We start from the raw sequence: 19,668 nt of genomic DNA, 5'->3' as shown, positions 1-19,668 counted from the left end.
CCCACTGATTAGATTTTTTTTTTTTTTCAGGGAGACTTTAGAAAAAAAAAATACAAAAAAAATGATTTTTTTCAGGAATAATTTAGAAACCAAATAAAATAAAATGATTTTTTCAGGGAGAATTTAGAAAACCAATAAAACAAAAAATAGGCTTTCTAGGGCCCACTGAGTGAGAGAGGACGCACACAGGAGTCAGGAGTGGCACACAAGCCCAGAGGCCAATATTTATCTCCCACTGATTGATTAAGTGATTTTTTCAGGTAGATTTTGGAACCCAAATCAAGCAAAAAAATTAATAGGCTTTCTATGGCCCACAATTGGAGAGAGAGAGATGGCACACCCAGGAGTCAAGACTGGCACACAAGCAGAAAGGGCAATATTAATCTCCCACTGATTTGATTTTTTTTTTTTTTTTCAGGGAGACTTTAGAAAAAAAAAATACAAAAAAAATGATTTTTTTCAGGAATAATTTAGAAACCAAATAAAATAAAATGATTTTTTCAGGGAGAATTTAGAAAACAAATAAAACAAAAAATAGGCTTTCTAGGGCCCACTGAGTGAGAGAGGACGCACACAGGAGTCAGGAGTGGCACACAAGCCCAGAGGCCAATATTTATCTCCCACTGATTGATTTATTGATTTTTTCAGGTAGAATTTAGAACCCAAATCAACCAAAAAAATAAATAGGCTTTCTATGGCCCACTATTTGTGAGAGAGATGGCACGCTCAGGACTGGCACACAAGCCCAGAGGCCAATATTAATCTCCCACTTTTTTTTTTTTTTTCCAGGGAAAATTTATAAACCCAATAAAAAAAATAATAAATAGGCTTTCTATGGCCCACTATCTGAGAGAGAGAGATGGCACGCTTAGGACTGGCACACAAGCCCAAAGGCCAATATTAATCTCCCACTGATTGATTTATTGATTTTTTCAGGTAGATTTTGGAACCCAAATCAAGCAAAAAAATAAATAGGCTTTCTATGGCCCACTGAGAGATGGCACACACAGGAGTAATGAGTGGCACACAAGCCCTGAGGCCAATATTTTTCTCCCACTGATTGATGTAGTGATTTTTTCAGGTAGATTTTAGAACCCAAATCAAGCAAAAAAATAAATAGGCTTTCTATGGCCCACTGAGTGAGAGATGACACAGACAGGGATGGCACTCTAGCAGAAATGCCAATCTTAATCTCCCACAAAAAAAAAAAAAAGGAACTGTCCTTCAATTACTATCTCCCTGCAGTAATCTCAGCCAGGTATGGCAGGCAGCAATAAGGAGTGGACTGATGCACAAATTAAATAAAAAGTGTGGACAAACAAACAAGATAGCTGTGCAGAAAGGAAGGAACAAGAGGATTTGTGCTTTGAAAAAAGCAGTTGGTTTGCACAGCGGCGTACACACAGCAATGCAGCTATCAGGGAGCCTTCTAGGGCAGCCCAATGAGCTACAGCGCTGAGGGAAAAAAAAAAAAAAATGTAGCTTCCACTGTCCCTGCACACCGAAGGTGGTGTTGGGCAGTGGAAATCGCTACAGCACAAGCGGTTTGGTGGTTAATGGACCCTGCCTAACGCTATCCCTGCTTCTGACGAAGCGGCAGCAACCTCTCCCTAGGCTCAGATCAGCAGCAGTAACATGGCGGTCGGCGGGAACGCCCCTTTATAGCCCCTGTGACGCCGCGGACAGCAAGCCAATCACTGCAATGCCCTTCTCTAAGATGGTGGGGACCAGGACCTATGTCATCACGCTGCCCACACTCTGCGTTTACCTTCATTGGCTGAGAAATGGCGCTTTTCGCGTCATTGAAACGCGACTTTGGCGCGAAAGTCGCGTACCGCATGGCCGACCCCGCACAGGGGTCGGATCGGGTTTCATGAAACCCGACTTTGTCAAAAGTCGGCGACTTTTGAAAATGTTCGACCCGTTTCGCTCAACCCTAGCTGGGAGTAATTGTTGGTACATTTTATGTTCACTTTTTGTCTGGTAATCACCAGAACTTATGAGCTTCAAGGACTCCTCCCAGCATGTTAATGTTCTTTATGCTTTGATGTTTTATTGTATGCTGTTTTTAATTCTTATATTGTCCCCTTCATATATTTGCAGGAATGGTGTATATCCATTGAGTGCTAAATTTTATATTACCTAAGATGGTGGATAGCACAGACTAAGTGGATTACCTGGAGCCGGGCAGTTGGGGGGTTCCTTGAAGTTGGTTACAAATTGGTCTGGGGGATCCATTGGGATATGGATTCTTCCTTTTGGTATTAAATATGGTTCTGATCTGGTGAAATGTGGAGGGGAGTTTCGGCAAAGGTTTGTCGGATCCTCAGGAAGTTCAAGTGAACATTGGAACCCTGTGGTTATGGTGCTCCCGAGCTAGTGGGGTAACGGCTGGGAGTAATTGTTGGTACATTTTATGTTTACTTTATGCTTGGTAATCTCCAGATCTTATGAGCTTCAAGGACTCCTCCCAGCTAGCTAAGGTTATTTATGCTTTGTAGGGTTATTGTATGTTTGTATTAATAAAGGTGTGTATTTAAAAAAACAAAAACGAAACACTTATTTGTTTCTTTTTTAGTGGGTCCTTGAAGCTAATTTGGTCAGTAGGGGTAACCATCTCAGGTATGGACCCTCTGTTTAGGGGGGGGTGTTCATCATAGTATCACCCCTTGTGTGGAGGAGTAAACATCTCGGGTGTGGCCCCTGGATGGAGGGGTGTACGTCATAGTATGACCCCCTGGAATGGAGATGTAACCATCTTTGGTATCGCCCCCTGGTATGGAGGAGTGACCATCACGGTATGGCCCCCTGGTCTCCAGAAGCATTTATATCTTACAAGACCCTGTTAGGGTAAAGTCCCTGTGGTCATGGCAATCATATTCTACATGCATACAAATTGGGTGTTGGACGGATCCTGAATAGTACCTGGACAGGTTATATGCCTGGGGTGTTGGACGAGGTCCTGAATAGTACCTGGACAGGTCATATGCCTGGGGTGTTGGATGAGGTCCTGAATAACACCTGGACAGGTCATATGCCTGGGGTGTTGGACTATGTTCTGAATAGCACCTGGACAGGTTATATGCCTGGGGTATTGGACTGACGTCCTGAATAGCACCTGGACAGGTCATATGCCTGGGATGTTGGACTGATGTCCTGAATAGCACCTGGACAGGTTATATGCCTGGGGTGTTGGACTGACGTCCTGAATAGCACCTGGACAGGTCATATGCCTGGGGTGTTGGACGAGGTCCTGAATAGTACCTGTGACTTGAGAATGCTGAGGCACAGATTTTGACTGTTTATATTGACCAACTCCTATTTCTTTCAAGGTTGTTGTCTGGACAATGCAGTAATCTGGGGTATTAAACTGAAGAGCAATGTACCTAATATGGGTGCCCTGGAGTCAGTGGGAGTGACTAAAGGTACCTTCACACTAAGCGACGCTGCAGCGATACCGACAATGATGTCGATCGCTGCAGCGTCGCTGTTTGGTCGCTGGAGAGCTGTCACACAGACAGCTCTCCAGCGACCAACGATGCCGGTAACCAGGGTAAACATCGGGTTACTAAGCGCAGGGCGGCGCTTAGTAACCCGATGTTTACCATGGTTACCATCGTAAAAGTAAAAAAACAAACACTACATACTTACCTTCCGCTGTCTGTCCCCCGCGCTCTGCTTTCCTGCACTGGCTGTCACTATGTGCCAGGACCGCCCCCGGCACATTAACCCCCGGCACACCGCGATCAAAGATGATCGCGATGTGCCGGCGGTACAGGGAAGCACCACGCAGGGAGGGGGCTCCCTGCGTGCTTCCCTGAGCCCCCCGCAGCAACGCGATGTGATCGCGTTGCTGCGAGGGTCTTACCTCCCTCCCTCCCTGCTCCAGGCCCGGATCCAAGATGGCCGCGGATCCGGGTCCTGCAGGGAGGGAGGTGGCTTCACAGAGCCTGCTCAGAGCAGGCACTATGAAGCCTGCAGTGCTGCATGTCAGATCAGTGATCTGACAGAGTGCTGTGCAAACTGTCAGATCACTGATCTGTAATGTCCCCCCCTGGGACAAAGTAAAAAAGTTAAAAAAAAAATTTCCAAATGTGTAAAAAAAATAAATAAAAATATTCCTAAATAATGAAAAAAAAAAAAATATTATTCCCATAAATACATTTCTTCATCTAAATAAAAAAAAACAATAAAAGTGCACATATTTAGTATCGCCGCGTCCGTAACGACCCGACCTATAAAACTGGCCCACTAGTTAACCCCTTCAGTAAACACCGTAAGAAAAAAAAAAAAAAAAAACGAGTCAAAAAACGCTTTATTATCATACCACTGAACAAAAAGTGGAATAACACGCGATCAAAAAGACAGATATAACTAACCATGGTACCGCTGAAAATGTCATCTTGTCCCACAAAAAACGAGCCGCCATACAGCATCATCAGCAAAAAAATAAAAAAGTTATAGTCCTCAGAATAAAGCGATGCAAAAATAATTATTTTTTCTGTAAAATAGTTTTTATCGTATAAAAGCGCCAAAACATAAAAAAATTATATAAATGAGGTGTCGCTGTAATCGTACTGACCCGAAGAATAAAACTGCTTTATCAATTTTACCAAACGTGGAACGGTATAAACGCCTCCCCCAAAAGAAATTCATGAATAGCTGGTTTTTGGTCATTCTTCCTCACAAAAATCGGAATAAAAAGCGATCAAAAAAGTCACATGCCCAAAAATGTTACCAATAAAAACGTCAACTCGTCCCGCAAAAAACAAGACCTCACATGACTCTGTGGACCAAAATATGAAAATGTGGTAACGCAAAAAATATTTTTTGCAATAAAAAGCGTCTTTCAGTGTGTGACGGCTGCCAATCATAAAAATCCGCTAAAAAACTCGCTATAAAAGTAAATCAAACCCCCCTTCATCACCCCCTTAGTTATGGAAAAATAAAAAAAATGTATTTATTTCCATTTTCCCATTAGGGCTAAGGTTAGGGCTAGGGCTAGGGTTAGGATTAGGGCTAGGGTTAGGGTTAGGGCTAGGGCTAGGGCTAGAGTTAGGGCTAGGATTAGGGCTAGGGTTAGGGCTAGGGTTAGGGCTACAGTTAGGGTTGGGGTTAAAGTTAGGGTTAGGGTTTAGATTACATTTACAGTTGGGAATAGGGCTAGGGTTAGGGCTAGGGTTAGGGCTAGGGTTATGGTTAGGGCTAGGGTTAGGGCTAGGGTTAGGGTTGGGGCTACAGTTAGGGTTGGGGCTAAAGTTAGGGTTAGGGTTTAGATTACATTTACAGTTGGGAATAGGGTTGGGATTAGGGTTAGGGGTGTGTCAGGGTTAGAGGTGTGGTTAGGGTTACCGTTGGAATTAGGGTTAGGGGTGTGTTTGGATTAGGGTTTCAGTTATAATTGGGGGGTTTCCACTGTTTAGGCACATCAGGGGCTCTCCAAACACGACATGGCGTCCGATCTCAATTCCAGCCAATTCTGCGTTGAAAAAGTAAAACAGTGCTCCTTCCCTTCCGAGCTCTCCCGTGTGCCCAAACAGGGGTTTACCCCAACATATGCGGTATCAGCGTACTCAGGACAAATAGGACAACAACTTTTGTGGTCCAATTTCTCCTGTTACCCTTGGGAAAATACAAAACTGGGGGCTAAAAAATAATTTTTGTGGGAAAACAAAAAGATTTTTTATTTTCACGGCTCTGCGTTATAAACTGTAGTGAAACACTTGGGGGTTCAAAGTTCTCACAACACATCTAGATAAGTTCATTGAGGGGTCTAGTTTCCAATATGGGGTCACTTGTGGGGGGTTTCTACTGTTTAGGTACATTAGGGGCTCTGCAAACGCAATGTGACTCCTGCAGACCAATCCATCTAAGTCTGCATTCCAAATGATGCTCCTTCCCTTCCGAGCCCTCCCATGCGCCCAAACGGTGGTTCCCCCCCCACATATCGGGTATCAGCATACTCAGGACAAATTGGACAACAACATTTAGGGTCCAATTTCTCCTGCTACCCTTGGAAAAATACAAAACTGGGGGCTAAAATATAATTTTTGTGGAAAAAAAAATATTTTTTATTTGCACGGCTCTGCGTTATAAACTGTAGTGAAATACTTGGGGGTTCAAAGCTCTCACAACACATCTAGATGAGTTCCTTAGGGGGTCTACTTTCCAAAATGGTGTCACTTGTGGGGGGTTTCTACTGGTTAGGTACATTAGGGGCTCTGCAAACGCAATGTGACGCCTGCAGACCATTCCATCTAAGTCTGCATTCCAAATGGCGCTCCTTCCCTTCTGAGCCCTCCCATGCGCCCAAATGGTGGTTCCCCCGCCACATATGGGGTATCAGCGTACTCAGGACAAATTGGACAACAACTTTTGGGGTCCAATTTCTCCTGTTACCCTAGGGAAAATACAAAACGGGGGGCTAAAAAATAATTTTTGTGGGAAAAAACTTTTGTTTTATTTTTATGGCTCTGCATTATAACATAGTAACATAGTAACATAGTAACATAGTTAGTAAGGCCGAAAAAAGACATTTGTCCATCCAGTTCAGCCTATATTCCATCATAATAAATACCCAGATCTACGTCCTTCTACAGAACCTAATAATTGTATGATACAATATTGTTCTGCTCCAGGAAGACATCCAGGCCTCTCTTGAACCCCTCGACTGTGTTCGCCATCACCACCTCCTCAGGCAAGCAATTCCAGATTCTCACTGCCCTAACAGTAAAGAATCCTCTTCTATGTTGGTGGAAAAACCTTCTCTCCTCCAGACGCAAAGAATGCCCCCTTGTGCCCGTCACCTTCCTTGGTATAAACAGATCCTCAGCGAGATATTTGTATTGTCCCCTTATATACTTATACATGGTTATTAGATCGCCCCTCAGTCGTCTTTTTTCTAGACTAAATAATCCTAATTTCGCTAATCTATCTGGGTATTGTAGTTCTCCCATCCCCTTTATTAATTTTGTTGCCCTCCTTTGTACTCTCTCTAGTTCCATTATATCCTTCCTGAGCACCGGTGCCCAAAACTGGACACAGTACTCCATGTGCGGTCTAACTAGGGATTTGTACAGAGGCAGTATAATGCTCTCATCATGTGTATCCAGACCTCTTTTAATGCACCCCATGATCCTGTTTGCCTTGGCAGCTGCTGCCTGGCACTGGCTGCTCCAGGTAAGTTTATCATTAACTAGGATCCCCAAGTCCTTCTCCCTGTCAGATTTACCCAGTGGTTTCCCGTTCAGTGTGTAATGGTGATATTGATTCCCTCTTCCCATGTGTATAACCTTACATTTATCATTGTTAAACCTCATCTGCCACCTTTCAGCCCAAGTTTCCAACTTATCCAGATCCATCTGTAGCAGAATACTATCTTCTCTTGTATTAACTGCTTTACATAGTTTTGTATCATCTGCAAATATCGATATTTTACTGTGTAAACCTTCTACCAGATCATTAATGAATATGTTGAAGAGAACAGGTCCCAATACTGACCCCTGCGGTACCCCACTGGTCACAGCGACCCAGTTAGAGACTATACCATTTATAACCACCCTCTGCTTTCTATCACTAAGCCAGTTACTAACCCATTTACACACATTTTCCCCCAGACCAAGCATTCTCATTTTGTGTACCAACCTCTTGTGCGGCACGGTATCAAACGCTTTGGAAAAATCGAGATATACCACGTCCAATGACTCACCGTGGTCCAGTCTATAGCTTACCTCTTCATAAAAACTGATTAGATTGGTTTGACAGGAGTGATTTCTCATAAACCCATGCTGATATGGAGTTAAACAGTTATTCTCATTGAGATAATCCAGAATAACATCCCTCAGAAACCCTTCAAATATTTTACCAACAATAGAGGTTAGACTTACTGGCCTATAATTTCCAGGTTCACTTTTAGAGCCCTTTTTGAATATTGGCACCACATTTGCTATGCGCCAGTCCTGCGGAACAGACCCTGTCGCTATAGAGTCACTAAAAATAAGAAATAATGGTTTATCTATTACATTACTTAGTTCTCTTAGTACTCGTGGGTGTATGCCATCCGGACCCGGAGATTTATCTATTTTAATCTTATTTAGCTGGTTTCGCACCTCTTCTTGGGTTAGATTGGTGACCCTTAATATAGGGTTTTCATTGTTTCTTGGGATTTCACCTAGCATTTCATTTTCCACCGTGAATACCGTGGAGAAGAAGGTGTTTAATATGTTAGCTTTTTCCTCGTCATCTACAACCATTCTTTCCTCACTATTTTTTAAGGGGCCTACATTTTCAGTTTTTATTCTTTTACTATTGATATAGTTGAAGAACAGTTTGGGATTAGTTTTACTCTCCTTAGCAATGTGCTTCTCTGTTTCCTTTTTGGCAGCTTTAATTAGTTTTTTAGATAAAGTATTTTCCTCCCTATAGTTTTTTAGAGCTTCAATGGTGCCATCCTGCTTTAGTAGTGCAAATGCTTTCTTTTTACTGTTAATTGCCTGTCTTACTTCTTTGTTTAGCCACATTGGGTTTTTCCTATTTCTAGTCCTTTTATTCCCACAAGGTATAAACCGCTTACACTGCCTATTTAGGATGTTCTTAAACATTTCCCATTTATTATCTGTATTCTCATTTCTGAGGATATTGTCCCAGTCTACCAGATTAAGGGCATCTCTAAGCTGTTCAAACTTTGCCTTCCTAAAGTTCAATGTTTTTGTGACTCCCTGACAAGTCCCCCTAGTGAAAGACAGGTGAAACTGCACAATATTGTGGTCGCTATTTCCTAAATGCCCAACCACCTGCAGATTTGTTATTCTGTCAGGTCTATTAGATAGTATTAGGTCTAAAAGTGCTGCTCCTCTGGTTGGATTCTGCACCAATTGTGAAAGATAATTTTTCTTGGTTATTAGCAGAAACCTGTTGCCTTTATGGGTTTCACAGGTTTCTGTTTCCCAGTTAATATCCGGGTAGTTAAAGTCCCCCATAACCAGGACCTCATTATGGGTTGCAGCTTCATCTATCTGCTTTAGAAGTAGACTTTCCATGGTTTCTGTTATATTTGGGGGTTTGTAACAGACCCCAATGAGAATTTTGTTACCATTTTTCCCTCCATGAATTTCGACCCATATGGACTCGACATCCTCATTCCCTTCGCTAATATCCTCCCTTAAAGTGGACTTTAGACAAGACTTTACATAGAGACAAACCCCTCCTCCTCTCCGATTTTTACGATCCTTTCTAAACAGACTGTAACCCTGTAAGTTAACTGCCCAGTCATAGCTTTCATCTAACCATGTCTCGGTTATTCCCACTATGTCAAAGTTACCTGTAGATATTTCTGCTTCTAGTTCTTCCATCTTGTTTGTCAGGCTTCTGGCGTTTGCGAGCATGCAGTTTAGAGGATTTTGTTTTGTTCCAATCTCCTCACTGGGGATTGTTTTAGAAATGTTCTTACCTCCCTTCTGAGTATGTTTTCCTGGGTCGTCTTTGTTCGAGTCTAATGTTTTTCTTCCCGTCCCCTCTTCTTCTAGTTTAACGCCCTCCTGATGAGTGTAGCGAGTCTTCTGGCGAATGTGTGTTTCCCAGGTTATAAACTTCTGTGAAGCCCTTGGTGGGTCAAAGTGCTCACCACACATCCAGATAAGTTCCTTAGGGGGTCTACTTTCCAAAATGGTGTCACTTGTGGGGGGTTTCAATGTTTAGGCACATCAGTGGCTCTCCAAATGCAACATGGCGTCCCATCTCAATTCCTGTCAATTTTGGCATGAAAAGTCAAACGGCGCTCCTTCCCTTCCGAGGTCTACCATGTGCCCAAACAGTGGTTTACCCCCACATATGGGGTATCAGCGTACTCAGGACAAATTGTACAACAAGTTTTGAGGTCCAATTTCTTCTCTAACCCTTGGAAAAATAAAAAATTGGGGGCAAAAATATAATTTTTGTGAAAAAATATGATTTTTTATTTTTACGGTTCTGCATTATAAACTTCTGTGAAGCACTTGGTTAGTCAAAGTGCTCACCACACCTCTAGATAAGTTCCTTAGGGGGTCTACTTTCCAAAATGGTGTCACTTGTGGGGGGTTTCAATGTTTAGGCACATCAGTGGCTCTCCAAACGCAACATGGCGTCCCATCTCAATTCCTGTCAATTTTGCATTGAAAAGTCAAATGGCACTCCTTCCCTTCCGAGCTCTCCCATGCGCCCAAACAGTGGTTTACTGCCACATATGGGGTATCAGCGTACTCAGGACAAATTGCACAACAACTTTTGAGGTCCAATTTCTTCTCTTACCCTTGGAAAAATAAAAAATTGGGGGCAAAAATATAATTTTTGTGAAAAAATATGATTTTTTTATTTTTACAATTCTGCATTATAAACTTCTGTGAATCTCTTGGTGGGTCAAAGTGCTCACCACACCTCTAGATAAGTTCCTTAGGGGGTCTACTTTCCAAAATGGTGTCACTTGTGGGGGGTTTCAATGTTTAGGCACATCAGTGGCTCTCCAAACGCAACATGGCGTCCCATCTCAATTCCTGTCAATTTTGCATTGAAACGTCAAACGGCGCTCCTTCCCTTCCGAGCTCTCCCATGCGCCCAAACAGTGGTTTACTGTCACATATGGGGTATCAGCGTACTCAGGACAAATTGGACAACAACTTTTGGGGTCCATTTTCTCCTGTTACCCTTGGTAAAATAAAACAAATTGGAGCTGAAGTAAATTTTTTGTGAAAAAAAGTTAAATGTTCATTTTTATTTAAACATTCCAAAAATTCCTATTAAACACCTGAAGGGTTAATAAACTTCTCGAATGTGGTTTTGAGCACCTTGAGGGGTGCAGTTTTTAGAATGGTGTCACACTTGGGTATTTTCTATCATTTAGACCCCTCAAAATGACTTCAAATGAGATGTGGTCCCTAAAAAAGAAATGGTGTTGTAAAAATGAGAAATTGCTGGTCAACTTTTAACCCTTATAACTCCCTAACAAAAAAAAAATTTGGTTCCAAAATTATGCTGATGTAAAGTAGACATGTGGGAAATGTTACTTATTAAGTATTTTGTGTGACATATCTCTGTGATTTAATTGCATAAAAATTCAAAGTTTGAAAATTGCGAAATTTTCATAATTTTTGCCAAATTTCCGTTTTTTTCACAAATAAACGCAGGTACTATCAAATAAATTTTACCACTATCATGAAGTACAATATGTCATGAGAAAACAATGTCAGAATCACCAGGATCCGTTGAAGCGTTCCAGACTTATAACCTCATAAATGGACAGTGGTCAGAATTGTAAAAATTGGCCTGGTCATTGACGTGCAAACCACCCTTGGGGGTAAAGGGGTTAAAATTAATCTGTTGCAGTCCTGGAATTTTGATCCTTATATGCACAGTCTTTCCATAGCATGCAGATCTGGTTGATGACTTTATTAGGCATGGGTGATGGGGGTCGAGTCCATTCAAGGTGTCAAATGGCCTCGCTTGTGGCGGTTTAGGAGTCAGGTGGAAGTTGCAGACAAGTTAAGGTGGACTCATTTTAACTAATAGAGGATGTAAAACCTCATGGTGGTGAGCAGGCTCGGCTTTGGTGGCCAGCCTCAAGGACGTTGTAATGGTAACATCAATCAGGGGCGGGCACAGTGGTTAAGCACAGGAGTGAGGATAATAGGGTCATTGGTGCCCTGAAAGTTTACTGGCTCTGCTTGAATGGCAAGCCAGTGCATGCTGCCCCTTTATGGCTGTCTGTCCTGGTGCTGTATGTCAGACAGCTGGGGATATCGCAGTACTTGTGAATCCCAATGTACTAGCACTCCACCTGACTCCTACTGTGATTATTTAATCCTGTGATTTGAATAAAAGCTGTGGCCATTTTGACAACCAAAATAATGTGTTTTGTGTATTTATTTTAGCGCCTAGGTTTACAGTAGTTATGGTGGTTTTAAGAAGGAGTGGGGTCCATCCCATATCCAAAAGTCAAGACTGTTGGTGGTTAAAGTGTTCCATTGATGTAAATAATTAACTGTTCGTGGTGCGGTTTATGATGTTTAATAAACCGGATTGACTGTTTTTGTGAGAAAACGTGCCTGAGTGCTTTAATCCCGTTGCCAAGCGAGTGTCCCTCAACCCACTCAGGTAGTGATATCTCTTAATATATATATATCTATATATCTATATATATACAAAAGAAGGCAGCACTCCAGTCCTTGTAAAGGTGAAAAAAGTGAGATTTATTCAGCCCACATCTCTGTGCAACGTTTCGGCTCACACTGAGCCTTTTTCAAGCAGTGAGTGGTACCAATGGTTGTGTTTTTATAGGCATAATCTACAGACATTTGCATAATTGTTCATAAAACATTGTTACTGCATATATAATTATTATAATGTGCATATACTTTGTGCAGTTTTTAAAGTGCATAGTGCTAGTGTGCAATATACTTGTATATCCTCACGCATATTTCTTTAGTTCTCTTGCTTTGTGCACCTTTCTATTACTTATTTATATCATCAATCATATGTTATTCATATTTCATATTTATTCGGTTGTCTTACCCTGCCGCCCACAGAGCACACCACATGGAAGACGCTGAACGCCATTACCAGCGTTGCCTTCTCCTTACTGCGCATGTCTCAGCGTCATAGCACTCAGTCATAAACTGCCAGCCAATCCAAAGCCCCCTGCGATGCCCTTTCACTCGCGCATGCGCACTCGGCTCCCATCCGTGCCGCGGCGCCATCTTGGATGTGGCTTACTATTCATTTACACATAATATTTATAGATAGACTGCATTTATATAGCGGTACACTTAGTACTAATAGAATCCTCTTATATTCCGCTGTATTTTCTACCCATGAACATTATGTGGCTTAGTGACTTTGCACTCTGGTAACACGAACGTGTTCAGGTTGCTCTTCAGGTTGCCCTTGTTTACCAATGCCCCTTCAGCTAGACTCATAGCCAGTGGCACCATCTCCTGAGCTTCGGTAAGTCCTTGTTACCTATTGATACTATGCCTAAAGATTGACGTGTGTGTTTTTCCTGCGGATGATTAGATCTGGGTTTTAATAAACTCTGAGTGCCATTGTAGCAGTAAGACATCCTGTGAGGTGTAATGTTTAATTTAACTGGGAACCCGTCTATTTCCTATGGCTATATACTAATGTGATACATTGGGTGTTACCTGTTGCTCAGTAGTGGTGCCATTTAGAGATTTTTTTTGGCTCATTTCACCTGTGGGTAATATTTTTAAATCATGTTTGTTTTTATTCTAATAAAGTTTGTTATATGTGGTTCGCAATACGCCTCAGTCTCTATATGATTTTGGTTCATAGCCTGTTATGGCCATAAATCATCCCCAAACGGTACATAAAAGTGCTAACAGACTGCCAAATGTCCATATATATATTACAGGCTACCACTTCACTGTGTTTTATCATGCATTTCCTTTATTGAATACATAAGGCTTTGATACTGGCTGACAGCAAATGACAAAATTGAAAAAAGTATAAAAAATAATAATAACAGAGCAGGAGCAGACAGCGCCCTGTGCTACTTTCAATAGTGTTGTAGTGATATTTTGATGATGGTGGTGTGTTTTTTTCACATCTTTTATTTTATATATATATATATATATATATATATATATATATATATATATATATATATATATATATATATATATATATATATATATATATATATATATATATATATATATATATATATACAGGTCCTTCTCAAAAAATTAGCATATAGTGTTAAATTTCATTATTTACCATAATGTAATGATTACAATTAAACTTTCATATATTATAGATTCATTATCCACCAACTGAAATTTGTCAGGTCTTTTATTGTTTTAATACTGATGATTTTGGCATACAACTCCTGATAACCCAAAAAACCTGTCTCAATAAATTAGCATATCAAGAAAAGGTTCTCTAAACGACCTATTACCCTAATCTTCTGAATCAACTAATTAACTCTAAACACATGCAAAAGATACCTGAGGCTTTTATAAACTCCCTGCCTGGTTCATTACTCAAAACCCCCATCATGGGTAAGACTAGCGACCTGACAGATGTCAAGAAGGCCATCATTGACACCCTCAAGCAAGAGGGTAAGACCCAGAAAGAAATTTCTCAACAAATAGGCTGTTCCCAGAGTGCTGTATCAAGGCACCTCAATGGTAAGTCTGTTGGAAGGAAACAATGTGGCAGAAAACGCTGTACAACGAGAAGAGGAGACCGGACCCTGAGGAAGATTGTGGAGAAGGACCGATTCCAGACCTTGGGGAACCTGAGGAAGCAGTGGACTGAGTCTGGTGTGGAAACATCCAGAGCCACCGTGCACAGGCGTGTGCAGGAAATGGGCTACAGGTGCCGCATTCCCCAGGTAAAGCCACTTTTGAGCTACAGAGAAGCAGCACTGGACTGTTGCTAAGTGGTCCCAAGTACTTTTTTCTGATGAAAGCAAATTTTGCATGTCATTCGGAAATCAAGGTGCCAGAGTCTGGAGGAAGACTGGGGAGAAGGAAATGCCAAAATGCCTGAAGTCCAGTGTCAAGTACCGACAGTCAGTGATGGTGTGGGGTGCCATGTCAGCTGCTGGTGTTGGTCCACTGTGTTTCATCAAGGGCAGGGTCAATGCAGCTAACTATCAGGAGATTTTGGAGCACTTCATGCTTCCATCGGCTGAAATGCTTTATGGAGATGAAGATTTCATTTTTCAGCACGACCTGGCACCTGCTCACAGTGCCAAAACCACTGGTAAATGGTTTACTGACCATGGTATTACTGTGCTCAATTGGCCTGCCAACTCTCCTGACCTGAACCCCATAGAGAATCTGTGGGATATTGTGAAGAGAAAGTTGAGAGACGCAAGACCCAACACTCTGGATGAGCTTAAGGCCGCTATTGAAGCATCCTGGGCCTCCATAACATCTCAGCAGTGTCACAGGCTGATTGCCTCCATGCCACGCCGCATTGAAGCAGTCATTTCTGCCAAAGGATTCCCGACCAAGTATTGAGTGCATAACTGAACATTATTATTTGATGGTTTTTTTTGTTTGTTATTAAAAAACACTTTTATTTGATTGGATGGGTGAAATATGCTAATTTATTGAGACAGGTTTTTTGGGTTATCAGGAGTTGTATGCCAAAATCATCAGTATTAAAACAATAAAAGACCTGACAAATTTCAGTTGGTGGATAATGAATCTATAATATATGAAAGTTTAATTGTAATCATTACATTATGGTAAATAATGAAATTTAACACTATATGCTAATTTTTTGAGAAGGACCTGTATATATATATATATACACAGTGGGGCAAAAAAGTATTTAGTCAGTCAGCAATAGTGCAAGTTCCACCACTTAAAAAGATGAGAGGCGTCTGTAATTTACATCATAGGTAGACCTCAACTATGGGAGACAAACTGAGAAAAAAAAATTCAGAAAATCACATTGTCTGTTTTTTTTAACATTTTATTTGCATATTATGGTGGAAAATAAGTATTTGGTCAGAAACAAACAATCAAGATTTCTGGCTCTCACAGACCTGTAACTTCTTCTTTAAGAGTCTCCTCTTTCCTCCACTCATTACCTGTAGTAATGGCACCTGTTTAAACTTGTTATCAGTATAAAAAGACACCTGTGCACACCCTCAAACAGTCTGACTCCAAACTCCACTATGGTGAAGACCAAAGAGCTGTCAAAGGACACCAGAAACAAAATTGTAGCCCTGCACCAGGCTGGGAAGACTGAATCTGCAATAGCCAACCAGCTTGGAGTGAAGAAATCAACAGTAGGAGCAATAATTAGAAAATGGAAGACATACAAGACCACTGATAATCTCCCTCAATCTGGGGCTCCACGCAAAATCCCACCCCGTGGGGTCAGAATAATGACAAGAACGGTGAGCAAAAATCCCAGAACCACGTGGGGGGACCTAGTGAATGAACTGCAGAGAGCTGGGACCAATGTAACAAGGCCTACCATAAGTAACACACTACGCCACCATGGACTCAGATCCTGCAGTGCCAGACGTGTCCCACTGCTTAAGCCAGTACATGTCCGGGCCCGTCTGAAGTTTGCTAGAGAGCATTTGGATGATCCAGAGGAGTTTTGGGAGAATGTCCTATGGTCTGATGAAACCAAACTGGAATTGTTTGGTAGAAACACAACTTGTCGTGTTTGGAGGAAAAAGAATACTGAGTTGCATCCATCAAACACCATACCTACTGTAAAGCATGGTGGTGGAAACATCATGTTTTGGGGCTGTTTCTCTGCAAAGGGGCCAGGACGACTGATCCGGGTACATGAAAGAATGAATGGGGCCATGTATCGTGAGATTTTGAGTGCAAACCTCCTTCCATCAGCAAGGGCATTGAAGATGAAATGTGGCTGGGTCTTTCAACATGACAATGATCCAAAGCACACCACCAGGGCAACGAAGGAGTGGCTTCGTAAGAAGCATTTCAAGGTCATGGAGTGGCCTAGCCAGTCTCCAGATCTCAACCCTATAGAAAACCTTTGGAGGGAGTTGAAAGTCCGTGTTGCTAAGCGAAAAGCCAAAAACATCACTGCTCTAGAGGAGATCTGCATGGAGGAATGGGCCAACATACCAACAACAGTGTGTGGCAACCTTGTGAAGACTTACAGAAAACGTTTGACCTCTGTCATTGCCAACAAAGGATATATTGCAAAGTATTGAGATGAAATTTTGTTTCTGACCAAATACTTATTTTCCACCATAATATGCAAATAAAATGTTAAAAAAACAGACAATGTGATTTTCTGGATTTTTTTTTCTCAGTTTGTCTCCCATAGTTGAGGTCTACCTATGATGTAAATTACAGACGCCTCTCATCTTTTTAAGTGGTGGAACTTGCACTATTGCTGACTGACTAAATACTTTTTTGCCCCACTGTATATATATATATACATATAATATATAAAGCTGAATGTGTGTGTATGTCTGGGATTGGCATCTGCACCGTCGCAGCTACAGCCGCAAAATTTTGCACAGTCACACATCTGGACCCCGAGAGCGTTAAAGGCTATGTTGTGAGGCGAAATTTTAACCCCGCGCTTTCCAATTCATCAAACAATTTTGCCCCTATCTACATAATGGGGAAAAAGTGAAAGAAAAGTGTTGGAGGCAAATTGACAGCTGCCAGATGTGAACAAGGGGGACTTAAAGAAAGAGAGCGATGGCGCCAAAAAATATATACCGTACAGTTGCTAAGGTGGGGCCCCGACATGGGATACTCACCACACATGGGGATATGAACACACACAAACTGCGCCACACACTACCACGTGCTTGAACACATATACCACCCTCAGCACACATTTCACCACACATACACCAACCTCGCCACATAAAAGTCGAAACACAAAAGTCATGGCTCAAAACTCGCCACGCGCAAAATTCGCCACATGCAAAACTCGCCACATGCAAAACTAGCCACACGTGCAAAACTCACCTCATGGAAAACTCGCCACACGCAAAACTTGCACACGCAGAAAAATTGCCACATGCACAAAAGTTGCAACACATGCAAAAGTTGCCTCACACAAAACTTGCACATACTCAAAACGCACCACACATAAAACTCGCCACGCGCAAAACTCACCATGCGTAAAACTCACCATGCACAAAACTTGCTGCACACAACTTGCTACACTAACCTGTCACATGCAACTCGACACAAAAAGTTGCTACACACATGTCGCCACACAAAACTCATCTCACAAAAGTCGCTACATGCATGTCGCCACACGCAACTCAACACACACAACTTGACACATAAAACTCGCCCTAAAACACACCCAAGTCTGGTATTATCCTTCAAAAATAACGTAGTTGTCACGCACGCGCCCAGACTGGTTGGTGCGGGCATACGGGGGTGTGGCCCCACTGGACCACAGACCAAACTTCCCTGGAAGGGGCGTAACTAAGTAGCTTCCTAGGTGTTCGCTGGAGCCTCTGATGGTGAGGTCAGACTTGTGCAATAGGAAGCTACCAGGTGCCACTCCAGGGTGACGTCTGGCTGTGGCTGCTGATCCCACTAAGGAACGGAGCGGGCATGGCTGGCACTCTGGCTGACAGGCAGGCACGGCTGGGACACAGGCAGGCAGACGGGTACAACAGAGACACTGGCGGGCAGGCAGGCGGGTACGGCTGGAACATAGGAAGAACCGGTAGGGACCGGTCTGCAGGCAGGTATGTGAAACAGGTGGGAACCTGTTCACACAGGAGGACTAAGTAACAAGTAGAGAAAGACCGCAAGAGCGGATGCAGAGCGAAAGCACAAGAGGTAGAACCAAGAACAGAAACGCAGGAGGCTGAGTACGAGTAGAAGGTGGAGCAAAGAGAAGAGAAGGAGAAGGCAGAGCCAAGGGCGGAGACGCTGGAGGCGGAGCCAAGAGCGGAGACGCTGGAGGCGGAGCCAAGAGCAGAGACGCTGGAGGCGGAGCCAAGAGCGGAGACACTGGAGGCGGAGCCAAGAGCAGAGACGCTGGAGGCGGCGCCAAGAGCGGAGACGCTGGAGGCGGAGCCAAGAGCAGAGACGCTGGAGGCGGAGCCAAGAGCAGAGACGCTGGAGGCGGAGCCAAGAGCAGAGAAGCTGGAGGCGGAGCCAAGAGCGGAGACGCTGGAGGCGGAGCCAAGAGCAGAGACGCTGGAGGCGGAGCCAAGAGCGGAGACGCTGGAGGCGGAGCCAAGGGCGGAGACGCTGGAGGCGGAACCAAAAGCGGAGACGCTGGAGGTAACGCCAAGAGCGGAGACGCTGGAGGCGGAGCCAAGAGCAGAGACGGAGCCAAGTGTAGAAACACAGGAGGCGGAGCCAGATAGAACCGCAAAGAGCGGAGCCACAGAGCAAAGCCAGAGAGTGCGAAGCAAGGACTGAGTGCAGAGCCGCAAGAGTGCGGAGTGTAAGCAGACAGAGAACACAAGGAAAGACAAAGCAGGGAAGGAAGCCACAGACAAAGGAGACCGAGAAAAGACAAAGTACAGACAAGGCAATGGAACAAGACACAGGGACCAGGATATTCTGCCTCCTGGAGGGCGGACAACAAGATCAAGGCAATAGCACAGAGAAAAGCTCAGAGGGAGTAACTCAGAGCAAGGCCAGGCAAACTCAGCAGCTAAACACTAACTGAGCTAACACATTGCACAGGCCCAGACCACAGGGTGGAGCTGCACTATATACAGGAGGCCTCTTGATAATTGGTCAGGAACTGATTAGACAGATGCACCTGATTCCTAGAAGAACCAGAGAGTTCAGGCGCCGGCCCCCTATACACATAGCCATGAGGCATGCAGAGAGCAGAGACACAGAACATGGAGCTGGCATGAAACAGAAACCACATCATGGCCTGGAGCAGTGGGTAAGATTGTGTGAGAGATGTGAGGCCATGCTGTGATGCCAGCAGAGTTGTTACAGTACCCCCCCCCCCTTTACGGCCCCTCTTCTTCAAGCCCGCCAGAATAACTTGTAGAAGAAGGATAGGAGCACACATAGTCCAGGCCAACATGACATCTTCAGGGTAGAATAAGGCAGGCGGGTCACCAGGAATCTCATAAAACAAAGTCTCTTGGTGCTCAACAGGGTTAGCTTCCACAATGAGCTGGACCACCTCCTTCAGGTAGACAGGTAACAGGGAATTGAA

Source organism: Ranitomeya imitator, chromosome 5, assembly GCF_032444005.1.
Source record: "Ranitomeya imitator isolate aRanImi1 chromosome 5, aRanImi1.pri, whole genome shotgun sequence".
NCBI classification, from domain to species: Eukaryota; Metazoa; Chordata; class Amphibia; order Anura; family Dendrobatidae; genus Ranitomeya; species Ranitomeya imitator.
This window is presented reverse-complemented; position numbering follows the sequence as displayed.